The sequence below is a fragment of the Furipterus horrens genome, unplaced genomic scaffold, assembly GCF_987537825.1.
Source record: "Furipterus horrens unplaced genomic scaffold, mFurHor1.1.pri manual_scaffold_2, whole genome shotgun sequence".
NCBI lineage: Eukaryota > Metazoa > Chordata > Mammalia > Chiroptera > Furipteridae > Furipterus > Furipterus horrens.
In genome coordinates this window covers 68,002,643-68,016,725 of record NW_028327172.1, presented here as the reverse complement: position 1 = coordinate 68,016,725, position 14,083 = coordinate 68,002,643, and the positions used below count along the sequence as shown (strand labels likewise).

Here is a 14,083-nt window from a genome sequence, read left to right as displayed (position 1 = left end):
ATCAGTTGCCTATTGTATGTGCCCCATCCAGGACCAAACCTGCAACCCAGACTGGGAATCTAACTGACAACCTTTTTCTTTGTGGAACAATGACATTCTTAGAGGTAAAGATCTCTGTTATTACACTAGGCCTATTAGGATAATTTTTCTATCTCAAGATCCATAAATTAGCCATGTCTGCAAAGTCCCTTGTACCAAGTGAGGCTTAATATCTATAGTTTCTGCAGATTAAGGTATGGACAGCTTTTGGGAGTCATTATTAGGATCTGCCACATGGGATTTCAAAATTCACTAGGCAGATTGTCCTCTTATTGATCATTAAAATTTTCCCATTCATAGTATTCAAAAAGTATTACTCCCTTTTACTTTTGAACATGATTTCTAAGAAATTACTGCTATTTAAAATGGAATTTCCTCAGATAAGATTTTATATAAGTACACACATATATAAAATATTTTTATTGAAAATGTTAAAATAACTATAAAAGGTGCACAAATAATGTAAAGCTTGATGACATATACAAGTTTCCTTATTGCTGTTTTAGCAAACTACAACCATGTTAGTGGTTTAAAACAAGACAAATTTATTATTTTACAGTTATGGAGGTCAGAATTCAGATGTGACTTTATGTCAGTAGTGCTCTGTTCTCTCTGGAGTTTCTAGGACATAATGCTTCCAGAAATCACCCACCTTCCTTGGCTCATGGCCCCATTCCTCCACCTTCAAAGCCACCAATGTGGAGCCACTTATGTGACAGTCTCTCTGATTCTCATTCTTCTGCCTCTCCATTCCACATGATTCAGGGTATATTCCCATCTCAAGGTCAGCTGATTGACAACCTTAATTCCATCTGTAACTTTAATTTCCCCTTGCCGTGTTACAAACAAATCACAGGATTTAGGAATTTGGACACAAACATCTTTCTGAGGTTGGCTTTATTTTGCCCACCACCACTATGACTGGCTCTACCTGAGAAAAAATAAATGTAGGTAAAGAAATTGTTACTTGCCAGTCCATCTAAAGCATTCCACATGCAACTTCAAGATCATCTCTACCTCCTCCTCCTTCTAATGTAAACATTATCTTGTACTTTAAAATTATAGTTTGCCACCTTGGGAACTTTAAAACTTAGTGCCACATGGTATGTATTCTTTTGTGTCATGCTTTTGTTCATTCAATATTTTGCATGTGATATTAATCCATGTTCTTACTAGTATGTATTTAACTGTGATATAGTATTTCGCTGCATGAATAAAACAGAACTTATTTATTCATTCAAATGTTGATGGGCTTTTGGATTGCTTCCAATTTTGAATTCTTTCAAATGGTAAAGTTTTATACATGTATTTTATTACTCATATGCATGCATATTGACATAGACTTCAGAGTAAAACGTTGGGGTCATTGGATATACACATGTGTCAAAATAGTTTTCCCCAGTGGCTATACCTAATTACTCTCCCAAAATAACATGGAGAAAAATTAGTTTGCTAAGGTGGTTTATTACAAATGAATGTTGAATTTTATTACATGTTTTGTCTGAATCTGTTTTAATAATCAATTTTTCTTCTATCAGGTTAATATGCTGAATGACACCAGTAGATTTTCAAATGTCAAAATAATGCTGCATTCTTAGAGAAAAAAATAATTTGCTCATGGCATATTGTCTGTCTATGATCTCGCCATCTTTATTTATCATCTCTCTGTTGTTGGATGTATGGTTAGTTAATGTAGTTATAAGGGTTTTCACAAACATAGTCAAAAGTGAAACTGACCTAATTTTTAAAAGTTTTATGTCATGTCAGTACCAGGTTTTTATATCATCATGGGATAATAGAGACATTGATCTCTTTAATTAATTACTTGAAGTGTGTTGTTTTTTCTTTTAAAAAATCTTAATGGAATTTACCTTTGAAGCCATCTGTTGTAGAAGTTATGGAAATGTGTTTGTGTGACAAATTTTCATTATAAATTTGATTACTGTTCCAATGATCAATTTCTAGATAAGAAAATGCCTCAAAATTTAGCAGTTCTAAATGATAAATTTAATTTTTGTGTTACAGATTAAGAGAGAGCTCATCTGATGATTCTTGACTGGGTTCATTTTTGGGATGATATCCAAATATTAGCTGGGGTTGCAATCACTTGAAGTTTCAATTGGGCTAACATCTAATATGGGAGTTGAAGCTTACTGTCTGCTGTGAGTTCATCTGAGGTGAGTTTCCATGCGGCCTGTCCAGATAGCAGTCTCAGAGTAGTCGAACTACTTACATGGTAGTTGGCTTCCCCCAGAGAAAGTATCCCATGAGAAACAGGCAGATGTTGCATAGCCTTGAAGATTGTCTTGATGATCAAGTAGTTTCTAAGGGTGCTATGTTAAAATGTCTCAGTATAATTATATCTTGGCTGTTTCTCTTTATAGTTTACCAAATTTTGAAAATTTTAATCATTACATCTTCAAAAAATTTTTTCTGCCTCTATATTTTCACTCCTCATTTTGAGACTTAAATTCATAAGAGTTACACCACTTGATATTATCTCACAGGCACAGAAACTCAGCTCATTTCTAATCTGTCTACTTTAGTTTTTATTTTCTATTATTATGTATTCAAGATCACTGATTTTTCTGCACTATCTAATCTTCAATTAATCTCAGTAAGTGAATTTGATAGTGCAGATAATATATGTTCATCTCTGGAAGATTTGCTTAGATTTGGTTTGTGTCTTACATTTTTTTCTTATTCTAGTCATGCTTTTCTTAAATCTGTGGGCATGTTTCTAATAAATACGTTAAAGACCTTGGCTGCTAATCTCATAATATTATCACTTCTGGATCTTTTTTTGTTTATTGATTTATCTCCTGGCTGTGGGTCACATTTTTCTGAGTTTTGACAGATTTATTGTTTTTATCAGAAACATCACATCATACATTTCATATTTTTTAATGTTATATTTTTACTTTTATGCTTTAATGAGTGTTGAGCTTTGTTCTGGTAGGAAGTTAATGTATTTGCAGATCACTTTGATCCATTTTCTCAGTTTCTTTTCCCACTTTTGTTGAGAGCAGAGTAAGCTTTATTTTGGAGTGATTTAGTTATATTACTAAGGTACAACCTTTGCAGTATCTCTACTAAATATACTTAGTGTTAGTGAAGAGTTTGCACATTGGATGATAAGAACTTGAATGCTTACAAGGTCTATGTAGAAATTGTTCAGCATGCAGTTTCCTAATCATTCTTTTCCAGCCTTCTGGAGTTGTACCCTATGTATATATACCTTGGTATTTTAAAAATAATTTATTTATTTTTATTGAATTTGTTGAGGTGACACTTGTTAATAAAAGTATATAGGTTTCAGATATACAAGTCTACAATAAATAATCTGTATATTGTACTGTGTTTACGAACAGATACAAAAGTCTTTTCAGATTTCTGAATCACTTTATGTGTTTCTGTGTTCTTCATTATTCTGTCTCACAGACTCTAGCTGCCATAGCTTCTTTGAATCTGATCTCTGTCTCTTCAGTACAGCAAAGTGACCATTCCTTACTAATGTCTCATAGAGCATTAGACATGAATCTCTGATAAAGTGGCAATGATTCAGGACAGTATTACCACATTTGGGATCAAACAATCATAAACAAAAAGAGAACTATGATAGTACATTTTACACTGGCTGTTGGCTAGTTATATCATTTTTATTTACAGACTAATTCATTGTTAAGATTTGTGTATTTAACTTTAAAGCTTTCAATACAAACTTATAAGACACATTGTATTTCTTCAACTGAATAAACTTAAGGAAGAAGATATTTTGTGTAGATACCATTGTATTGCTATATAAAAATTATTATTTTATAACTTTATCTAAGTTATATATATATATATATATATATATATATATATATATATATATATATATATATTTACCCTGGCTGGTTTGGCTCAGTGGATTGAGCGTCGGCCTGCGAGCTAAGTGTCGCTGGTTCGATCTTCCAGTCAGGGCACATCAGAGAAGGAAAACTCTGATTCCAAAAAACCTCCGCTCCCTTGCGGCATACCTCTTCAGGGGAAAGGCTAAGGGAGTAAACCCCGACAGAAAATCCGGAGCCGGAGTCCCTAAGGCGGTTTGACGTTGTAGTCAACACCGGCAACTCCTGCGGCGCACCTGAAGCCAAGCTGTATTGACTCCGTCTTTCCCTTGGACCCTTCAGCTGCGAAGAGAGGGGGGGTCTGCTGCATGGGCAACAGCAGACCCTCCATATCACCCTGCCCAGGCTCTGTAGCTTCAGCTTCACTGGAGAGGACACTCCAGCGTCATCGCAAGATGTCGATTCAACACGGGAGGAGACAGATACCGTGTCACTCCCGAGTCGGACTGCACAGCCATTCTCGGTGGTGCAGATAGACTCTTAAGAAGCTACACCATCGTCTCTCGAGATGGACGGCTGCCGACGACGATATATAAATGATGCTTTAGACTCATTAGTGAGACATAAATATTAGATTCAAATAAAAAACATGGCTGTGGTCTTCCATTATTATGAATATTATAACTACATTTATTGATTTCTCTACTGTTGACGGCTTACTGGGTACTTTGTCTTCTAAGCCTCATGAAGCCAGGATAAAAAATTAAAGTGGACAGTGTTAATCTTTTATAATCTATTACTTCATGCCAAATGCATTTTCATAATGAAGGATAAAAGCTGTCCTTTATCATGTTAGTGTGAATAGAACTGGTATACTGCCATGGTTGAGGAAATACTACGTAGTAGTTTAAGACCAAGGCTTGGAAGACAGCTTACCTGGTTTCCAATGCTGGCTATACTAGTTATTAACAATTAGATTACCAACTTATTTAGTCCAACAATTCCTCAATTTCTTTATCTAAAATTGAAATAATAGTTTTACCTAACACTGAGTGTTATGAAGATAAAATTGAGACAACACATGTGAAGTTTTTAGCATAGTGCCTGTCACATGAACTAATACAAAAATGATTAAATACTTGGAATATTTTTCTGATACCGAGTTTGATGACAGAGTAGAAAATCCTATGTCCAAAAATATTTGAACTGTTCAAATGTTCAATGAGTTTGAGCAAGAAATTAGCCCAATTTCCAGTTTACAGGAAACCATCTCACTTGGTACTAGACTCATAAGTATTGAAGAAAACATTTAATAATACTGTTTCAAGTGAATGGAAATGAATATTTCACATCAAATTTATCTGTTAAGTAGAGTGGAAAACAATGTTCTACTTGTGAATATATGTTTTTCTTGACACTGAATCCACCACTTGTCAAAATCTAAGTGCCCTACAATGTGGCCATCAAGCACTCTGAGCTGATCTTGGTACTTACACACACTCCATTGTACCTGTCTGACTCGTTCTCTCCCCACAAGTTCTTTGAAAGAAGATTTATGTTATTCATTGGTGTTTTTTTAAATTTATCTGAAAATACTAACATATTATTTTTAAAATTAAATAAAACAATACCAACAAAACTATTTTTAAATGTCTATTGAGTGAGTAAGTAAAGAGAAATAGAAGCATATTCTATATGATTAATCTTGGGGTTTTTAGAGAAAGGTGTGTGATAGATTTTTTTAGTCTTATTTGAAAATAACTTGAAAGATTTTCAGTGATCTCCACACTGGTAAAGTTACCCAGAGTAATCTTTGGAATCATGTAACTTCCTCCTTCTCTCTTTTCCAATTTTTAATTTCTATGTAATAAGTTTCTTTTTAAATAATAAGTTTGAGAAAAAGGATATACATGCTTATAAAAGAAATTAATGTTTTATGAAAAATGTTACAAGGACTTAAGTACTGATAATTATAATATATCAATCTTTTCTTTGCTCTGTATCTATATACCTCTTCAACATGGAGTTTCCAATCTTCCATAAGTACTTACTCCTTGTGTAGAGAATGTTTGTTTTATAAAGGCAATCAATGATATAAAAATAATAAAGTGGAAAGACCAAAAATTAAAATCTAAACTTTAACAATGGGCCTATAAATGTCTCTAAGTGGAAAATAGAATATATTTTTGGTAAATTTATCTGTCTTCTAATTTTTTTTAATTAAACAAGGAAGTTAATTTAACATTTTTGAATTCAGAGCTATTTTAAGTGCATTAAAATGATCATTGTTATATTACCTACCACCACACCAACACCCTTGTTAGAGCACATAGAGATATAACTAATGCTGAAATATGTTAGCAGAACCTGGGGTGCACAGATAAGATATGATACAGCATTAGCTCAGAAGTTGTCTAAGAACCATTTACAGAGATTTCTAATTGAAAGACAGTTTTTACATATTTATCGAGAACTTCAAATGTGCCAAAACATTGCATTGTATTCAATATCCATATCTGTTCCACTTCTGATTTCTACATTAGTCATTTGACTTGTGAAGAAGACAGTTCAGTTAAAAAGTACTGAGCTATGTGTCAAAATTCTCATGTTCAATGTCCCTGTTAAATTTCTCACTGTGTGTCCCCAGGCATATTTTTATTTTCAATACATATTTTTATAGAATAAAAAATACCTTTAAAGTAATTAATTTTAAGGAGTCTTCATGGAGACACTGTGAATGAAAAGATAGAATATTATCATCAGATCCAGATAGCCAAAGTAGTCTATTTTAACTGATTTGAAATGGGTTATTGCCTTAGTTCCAAATCATTTAAGTTCACACCAGAATTATACTATGTAACTCTTGTAATTTACTCTGTGTGTGCATGTGCACTTCTGTTTAGTATATAATACACTGGTCTTATTCATTAGTGAGTTCAGTAATAATTTCTTTATTTCTCTTATGAAAATTGAACAAAGTTGTTTAAATTAGTTTATAAAAACAAGAGGTGAAATCAGTGAATTTAAAATGATTCATAATTCTGATGCCTGAAGTGGTAGGGTAAATAAGCAAGAAATTGCGCTATAGAATCACAGAGAACCTGGAGTCAATCCTGGTTTGATAATTCCTTAGTTATGTGATATAGAATGTTATTGAAATTTTGTTTATTTTTCCTCAACCATAAAAAAGAGTACAATAAAAATTAATTCTTATTTCTGTGTTTAATATGTGTCAAACATGGTGGACTTTAAACTTAGTATTTTTTAATTTATTCCTCATCGCAACCCTATAAATCAGGGTTTATTATTTCTTCTTTTGTTATATGGCTAATAAAACCTCAGACAAGCTGAATGAAAGAACCAAGACAAAAAAAAACCTATTACGTGAGAAAGGTTATATTTTGAAATTCTACCAATCTGATTCCAGAGACACTCCATTACTTGGCCTCCCTGGCAACATCTAGATGAAATGAAGCAAAAGCATACACCTGCAGAGGAAGGCATCTGGAACTGATAACCTATCATCTATAACAATATCAAAAAGGAAAAAAGAAAAAGAAAAATAATCATTTCTGTTCCTGCCACTGCTGCTGTGTCACTACTATAACTATGATTGCTAGCTATGATATTTCCTTTACGTCAAGGAATCTATGAATTGCAACAGCTATTTCCATTTGCCCAGCTTTTCTTTCTCTTAGAATAAAAACACACGGAAGAGAAGCTTTAAAGCTAAAAATAACAAGCATAATTCATACTTTTACTAAATATGTCAGTGGCTGAGATACATTTCTGCTAAAGTGAACTTACTTGAAAATTATCAGTGGATTTCAGACCTGTTGTTTTTTTTTATTATAGAACACCACATTGTTGCAAAGGAATTTTGGTTCATTATAAAAAAAAAGTACATATGGCCAAGTTGCATACTGATTTTTGATTAGAATTCACTGTATCCATAAAAACTAAAATATAACACATACATTTATTCCTCACTAATGTAGTATGAGGATCTATTTTCAGAGAACAAATAACATTAACTTTGTAAGCAAGAATGGTCCATCCACACTGAGAATTCAAAGTCCTAAGAGTTTCTCTCACTTAAAAAAATTTCTGCCATGGTTTTGAGCTGGAACAAACATTTTGTAGAACCATCTCAGCTGATCTATCTATAGTTAAAAGGATAAAACACTTGCTATACCTCGGAAATTTTTCACACTATAATCAACAAATATCCTAAAATTTTACTAGAGTGCTGTACTCTTGACAGGCATGATCTCTTATGGTACATTTTATTTTTAAGGTTGGAACTTTTCAACAGTTCTTGAATGCCTGCTGATCCTACCTTGTTCAATAAGTTCTAAACATAATTTAAATTCACACTTATACAATCAAGGTTAAAATGGGGATTTTAAACCATAAATCTTGTATATATCTTAGATGTATTTCTAATTATTTTTATCTTCATATGATGCTACCCTTTGTTCATTTAATTTGAGCTTCCTAGAGTAAGGGTTTTCTTATAGATACTATATTATTCCATACTTAAATCTTAATTTCTTCTCTAATTCTTTAAATACAAGTTCGTAATGACCACTTCCCAGTCAGTTGGAGATGTCAAGTTTGTAAAGCTAAAGAGGAAATACAATAACTCTAAAAGCAATAATTTTCTGTATACATTGTTGTAACAAAATCACATACCTTTTAAGAAGTTAGAAAGCAGCATGTTGCCTATCTGAAATATGTCAATCACAATGCATGCAAATTGCTATTTTACTTAGCTTTGACAAAAACTGACAAAGAAAGCAAGTTTCCTTTTAATAATTCCAGAATTGACAGAAAGTAAAGTGTAAGCTTTAGTTGAAACTTCATAAGTAATATAACAACAAAAATTTACCATTGACAAAGATATTGCCAAACAAGTAGAGAAGCTATAGCATTCTTTCTTCAGGTCATTGAAATCATGCTAGACAGTCACTACTTTAAAAAATAGTTGGTGGTAGAATTAATTCTGAGCATCTCATCACAGCATCAGTTTAGCAGTAGGTGCAGAATTTTAAGACGTAAGAAAAATTTTAAACTTTTTGATTGAGTTTGGAGAACAAGAGACACTTGATTTTCTGCAAAATGAGAGGTAATATTTCCCAGAAGAATATAGTTATTTAAAATGCATTTACTTTTTTTTCCTTTAGAAAAATGGACAAGTTTAGAGAAAAGAAGCATTTGAAATACATATGACTAAAAAGCATTGATATAGTTATTAAAGAACTTTTAAAAATTAGATAAATTTAAAAATCAAATAGGGCATTACCTCAGAGCACTTACCAGCACTTAAAATTATATGTTGTCACTTGACATTGCATGTATTCATTTGTTTATTTGTTTAATATCTACCTTACTCTAGAATGTAAGTAACATGATAGAAGAGGCTTTATTTGGGGGTATCTATTATCTGTATGCCCAGGACAATATTTGGCAAATAAATATATGTTTAATATGTTAAAGACTATTCTTAAAAAATTCTCTATCATTTACACTGAATGTGATTTTACACCTTGCTTTTTCTTCATGCTTTAGCAGGGAAAAGTATGTTTATTTTATTATGGATATCAATTTTCTTCTTGTATTGTAGTCCTTTGTCATCCATACCAGGTTCTAAATATTACAGAAAAATGTTAGTATGTAGCAATAGTTGTTCATCAATGTTTGTGTGTGTGTATGTGTGTTATATGTAATAAAACAATGGGTTTTTTTATCCAGTATAGAATCTGTGCCTTTCACCAATATTCCCCTTTCAAATGAGGCCATAGACAGTTCTGTACATAGGTTTATTTCCAAGCTCTCAATTATATTCTATTAATCTACATGTTTATCCTTATGTCAGCAATACATTCCCTTGATTACTTATTTTTAAATATATTTTGAAATAATCTGCTTCTAAGAAAAATTAACAGTGAAGATATACTTTTATTAAATCATTTGCTTTGTTGGGCATAGGAAGGAAAATTTATGATTATTATATTTCAAGACATTTTAGTCTGTAAAGTTTTCAGTAATTATGTTTTTAATTTTATCTGATACTACCATACTTCTTTATTTGTCATTTGCATGTATTTATTATCCCTAAGGGAAGGTAATTATAAATAAAAGATATACTATACATAACATTAAATGTTAAATAGGAAAAATAAATAATCACCTGTCCTTAAACTTTAATCTATTTTAGTTTTACATTTCATATAAAAAGAGATCTTCAAATTTTTATGATCTTTATGCACATTTTTAGATTTCTATGTTACACTAAACAAAAACAAATGAAAGAATAAATTTCATTTGTCATTAAATTAAAATGACCTATCAACAGAAAATTTATGTTGATTATGTCTTTGATTAAATCCAGTTCAAATGAAAATAACAATCATATTATTTTAAAGACATCATCCTTTAAAAATAATTAATAGCAATTTTATAACTCAAATCATCTTGTACCTTCCAAATTTAATTGGTATATTAGGTATTTGAAGGCATGATAGGACTTGAAAAGCCATGACTTGAGTTATTTGTGTTGTTATTGACTTTGAACTCTACTTATGACAGAAAACACAGAACAGGAGGAAATGGAATGAGAAATCAGTCACAGAGAAGACATTTGATATTTTACTAGCCTATGTATACTTTTCTCATAAATCATGTTTCTAAACCCTCTGAGTTAACTGTCTTAATTTATTTTAAAAGCTCTGTCATGAAATTAATATAGTTTATAAAGTATGAAAGTTTTATTTTTAAGTGTAAATGTTCAAAAAAGCCTCAATGTTACTAATTTTATCATCTGTTTAGCTGTTCCTTCTGTTGAACAAAAAAAAAGTTTAATTTAGGAGGTTTTCCAGATGTCTTTTTAAAGCCATGTATTAAATGAGGACCCTGTTATGCAGTATTTATTTTTCTCAATAGAAGTCACATCATCAGCACTTTCTACAAAGTGTGTTTATGTGGTGGAAAGGGTTTAAATAAGATAAGCTTCCAGCGGAAGGCTAAGTGTCCTGTGGCTGTACAGTAAATGATATTTAAGGAAGTGACTGGAAGCAAATTCCATTTAATCCAATAGACTTTTATTGCGTCTAAGCTATTATAGACGGTAAGAGTATGAAAAAGGATAAAAAAGACTGCCTGCAATCTAAAAAAGTTTAAGTTCTTTTGCTAGAGACAGACATTTTCATAACCATAAAAAAGGGTATTTGTTTTTCTTCTAAATCATCTAATATTAGTTAACTATATACTAAGTAATATGCGAGCCTCTGAATAATATAAAATCCTGATCCCCTTGTTCTAAAAACTAAAAATGAATTTCTAAATACAGCAATAAAAGATTCACTCTTTTGTGCAAAAAAATGACTTTTTTAAGATCAATACATTTATAGTTAAGTGATAAATGCAGGCACAAAGATATGTGTGTGTTTGTATATGTGTATGTGTGTGTGTGTGTGTGTGTTTGGAAAGAGTTCATGGAGATGACAACTATCCTTTGCTAACCTGTTTGAGGACTTAGATTGGGAGAGAAGGTAGCAATAAATTTACTTTTTAAGGTGGTGGTGCAGAGGAAGAACACCAGGAGCTAAGATTCAGTTCTTGCATGTAATGTCCATAAAAAGTGACAAAGCTTGGGATCCAAGGGAGAATCGTGCAGGGACTTACATTAGTACATGGCAACGTACTGGTTTATTCTTGTTTGTTTTTTATCTAGATGACATTAAGCCTTAAATCATAGTATGTCCACAAATATCATCCTACTGATTGTGTACAGAGTCCTTAGCTAAAAAGACAGGCAAACATTATGTGGTTAAGTGTGGTTCAGCTGGTTCATGATAGAGTAGTTCATTAGCAATCGGAAGATGTCAAAAGACAAGGATGAACTTCCAATAGATTAAGACTATAGACCAAAAAGGTAACACGTTAGCAAACAAACCCTGTATAGTTTTGTCATTATGTGTCTCTTTGGAAGGTAGAATATATACCCTTTACAGAAGGCTGTGCCTTTAAGTAGTCATGGTCTCCTTCAAGAGGCATCTCTTCTGCCTGTGTCAGTACAAAGACCTCGATGGCCATGATATTGTTAGTCTTGGCATCATACTTATTACATGCAATAACTCTGTCCTAGAATCAATAAGACCTCTGCCTAGCTGAACATTAGGAATGTGCTTCTCTTCAATAGCTGGTGGGAGGGGATGGGGGAGTAGGAAATGAGAGTGGAAGTTGTAACTAGGGTCAATAATATTTTAGTTTTGGCCTGAAGGCTAGAACATTTAAAAAGAACAGAATATCGTGTAACATGAAACTGTCAACTTCCCAAGCTATTGTACCACAGGGGTCCTAAAATTTGCAACAGCTCTTTTTTTACCCTATTTTTCAATATCTGGGTGTTTCGTTTTGCTACTGAACATTAAAGCCTATAGAAGCCCATCTGACATCCTAGAGTGTTTGTCAAGCTCTTGATATGTTCAAATAACTTATTTCAGTCCCATCTACTATAACTGAAGTAATTACTGTATATTTATTATGGAATATAATGTGGTTCTACATCTAATCTTTTATCATTTTTACACAGAATTCAAATGCTTCAACACTACCCTGCTTGCTTAGGTTTGTTTCTCTCTGGAATATTGATATCAGATCTGAATTGGCCTCTTCCTTCAACCTGTTTACTTGGAAGCAGTTATCCCTAATTTTTTTTTTATTCTGATGCACTTAATTAGTCTAAGCTCAGTTTATTACTTTCTTAAATATAAAACCAGTTTTATATTCTGGTTTATCTTAAATCAATCTTTTAAAAGTTTATAGTAATTATAGAAACAAAGTTATCTTGCATAGGTATTAGTTCAATAACTAGTTTTAAAATATCATTTAAAATATAGAATAGTCACCAAAATTGTCTTGCAGAGTAATTAATATTGTATTTTTTCAATTAATTTTATAATATTTTCTATGATGTCTGTTACTAATACTTTTTTTCTCTCAGTAATGCTATTCTTAATTTTTCAATACAATTAATTGAGTTTAGAAATAAATGTGGAATAACTTTCTTATTTTTAGCATCTTTAATTTTCTTTTTATTTTGATTACCCTTCCCATTTCATTTTTTGTCTAATGCTTAGATTCTAAATACACTTGAAATAGTTTTTATATATCAAATATGTTAACCCTGTTTAGAGCACTTGTTTTAGGGCTATTGATTATATTATATTTTTCATGTAGGTGAATTTAGCATGGCTGTCTGCAAAGTCATTACTTCCGCCCTTAGTACCACCATGCACTACACTGCTGCTTCCTTAAATAAGAAGCACATTGGCTCACTTAGACATTTAAAATGTTAGATTAAAATCCAGACATTTACCAAGTGTTAAGGTGAATTGACATGTAACAACACAAAAGGACATCAACTTGTCTCAGAACATTTTGTTTTCCTAAAGGGTGGAAGTCAGCTGCTAAAAGTTTCAAAATGTTTTAAGGTACTTTATCAAAAGATATAAAACATTAGTGACAACAAGTCTTAATATGAGGGTAAAATACAGGATGTTTGACAACCTATATGAAAAATAAAAATTAAGGGTATTTCGTTTGTTTTATAAAATAAAATGTTATATATGTAGAGAGTCTCTATATATCATAAATCACATATATTTAATATAAATATATATATATATAATATGTTGCTACAGGTGTTTAAGAATGAACAACACTACAATATATAGAAAATTACATTAGGTGGGTTCTGATTTTCTTTTTTTTTAAGTATATTTTATTATGTTGTTATAGTAGTCCCAACTTTTTCCCCTTTGCTCCCCTCTGCCCAGTACACCCATTCCCTCCAGCAATCCCACCCACCTTAGTTCATGTCCATGGGTCATGCATATAAGTTCTTTGGCTACACCCCTTCCTATATTATTCTTAACATCCCCCTGTCTATTTTGTACCAACGAATTATGCTTCTTAAACCCTGCACCATTTCCCCATTTCTCCTCCTCCCCCTTCCCAGCTGATAACCCTCCAAATGATTCCCATATCTATGCTTCTGTTCCTATTCTGGTTTGCTTAGTTGGATTTTGTTTTTACTATTTAGGTTCGGTTGTTGATAGTTGTGAGTTTGTTGTCATTTTAGTGTTCATAGTTTTGATCTTCTTTTTCTTAAGTGAGTCCCTTTGACATTTCATATAATAATGGCT

At 31.9% G+C, this 14,083-nt stretch overlaps 1 pseudogene; it reads right to left on the bottom strand.

The window, feature by feature from the left end:
- LOC150018746 (nucleolar MIF4G domain-containing protein 1 pseudogene) overlaps positions 1–11,969 on the bottom strand; it is a 59,958-nt pseudogene extending 47,989 nt beyond the window's left edge.
- Positions 11,970–14,083: the final 2,114 nt, after the last annotated feature.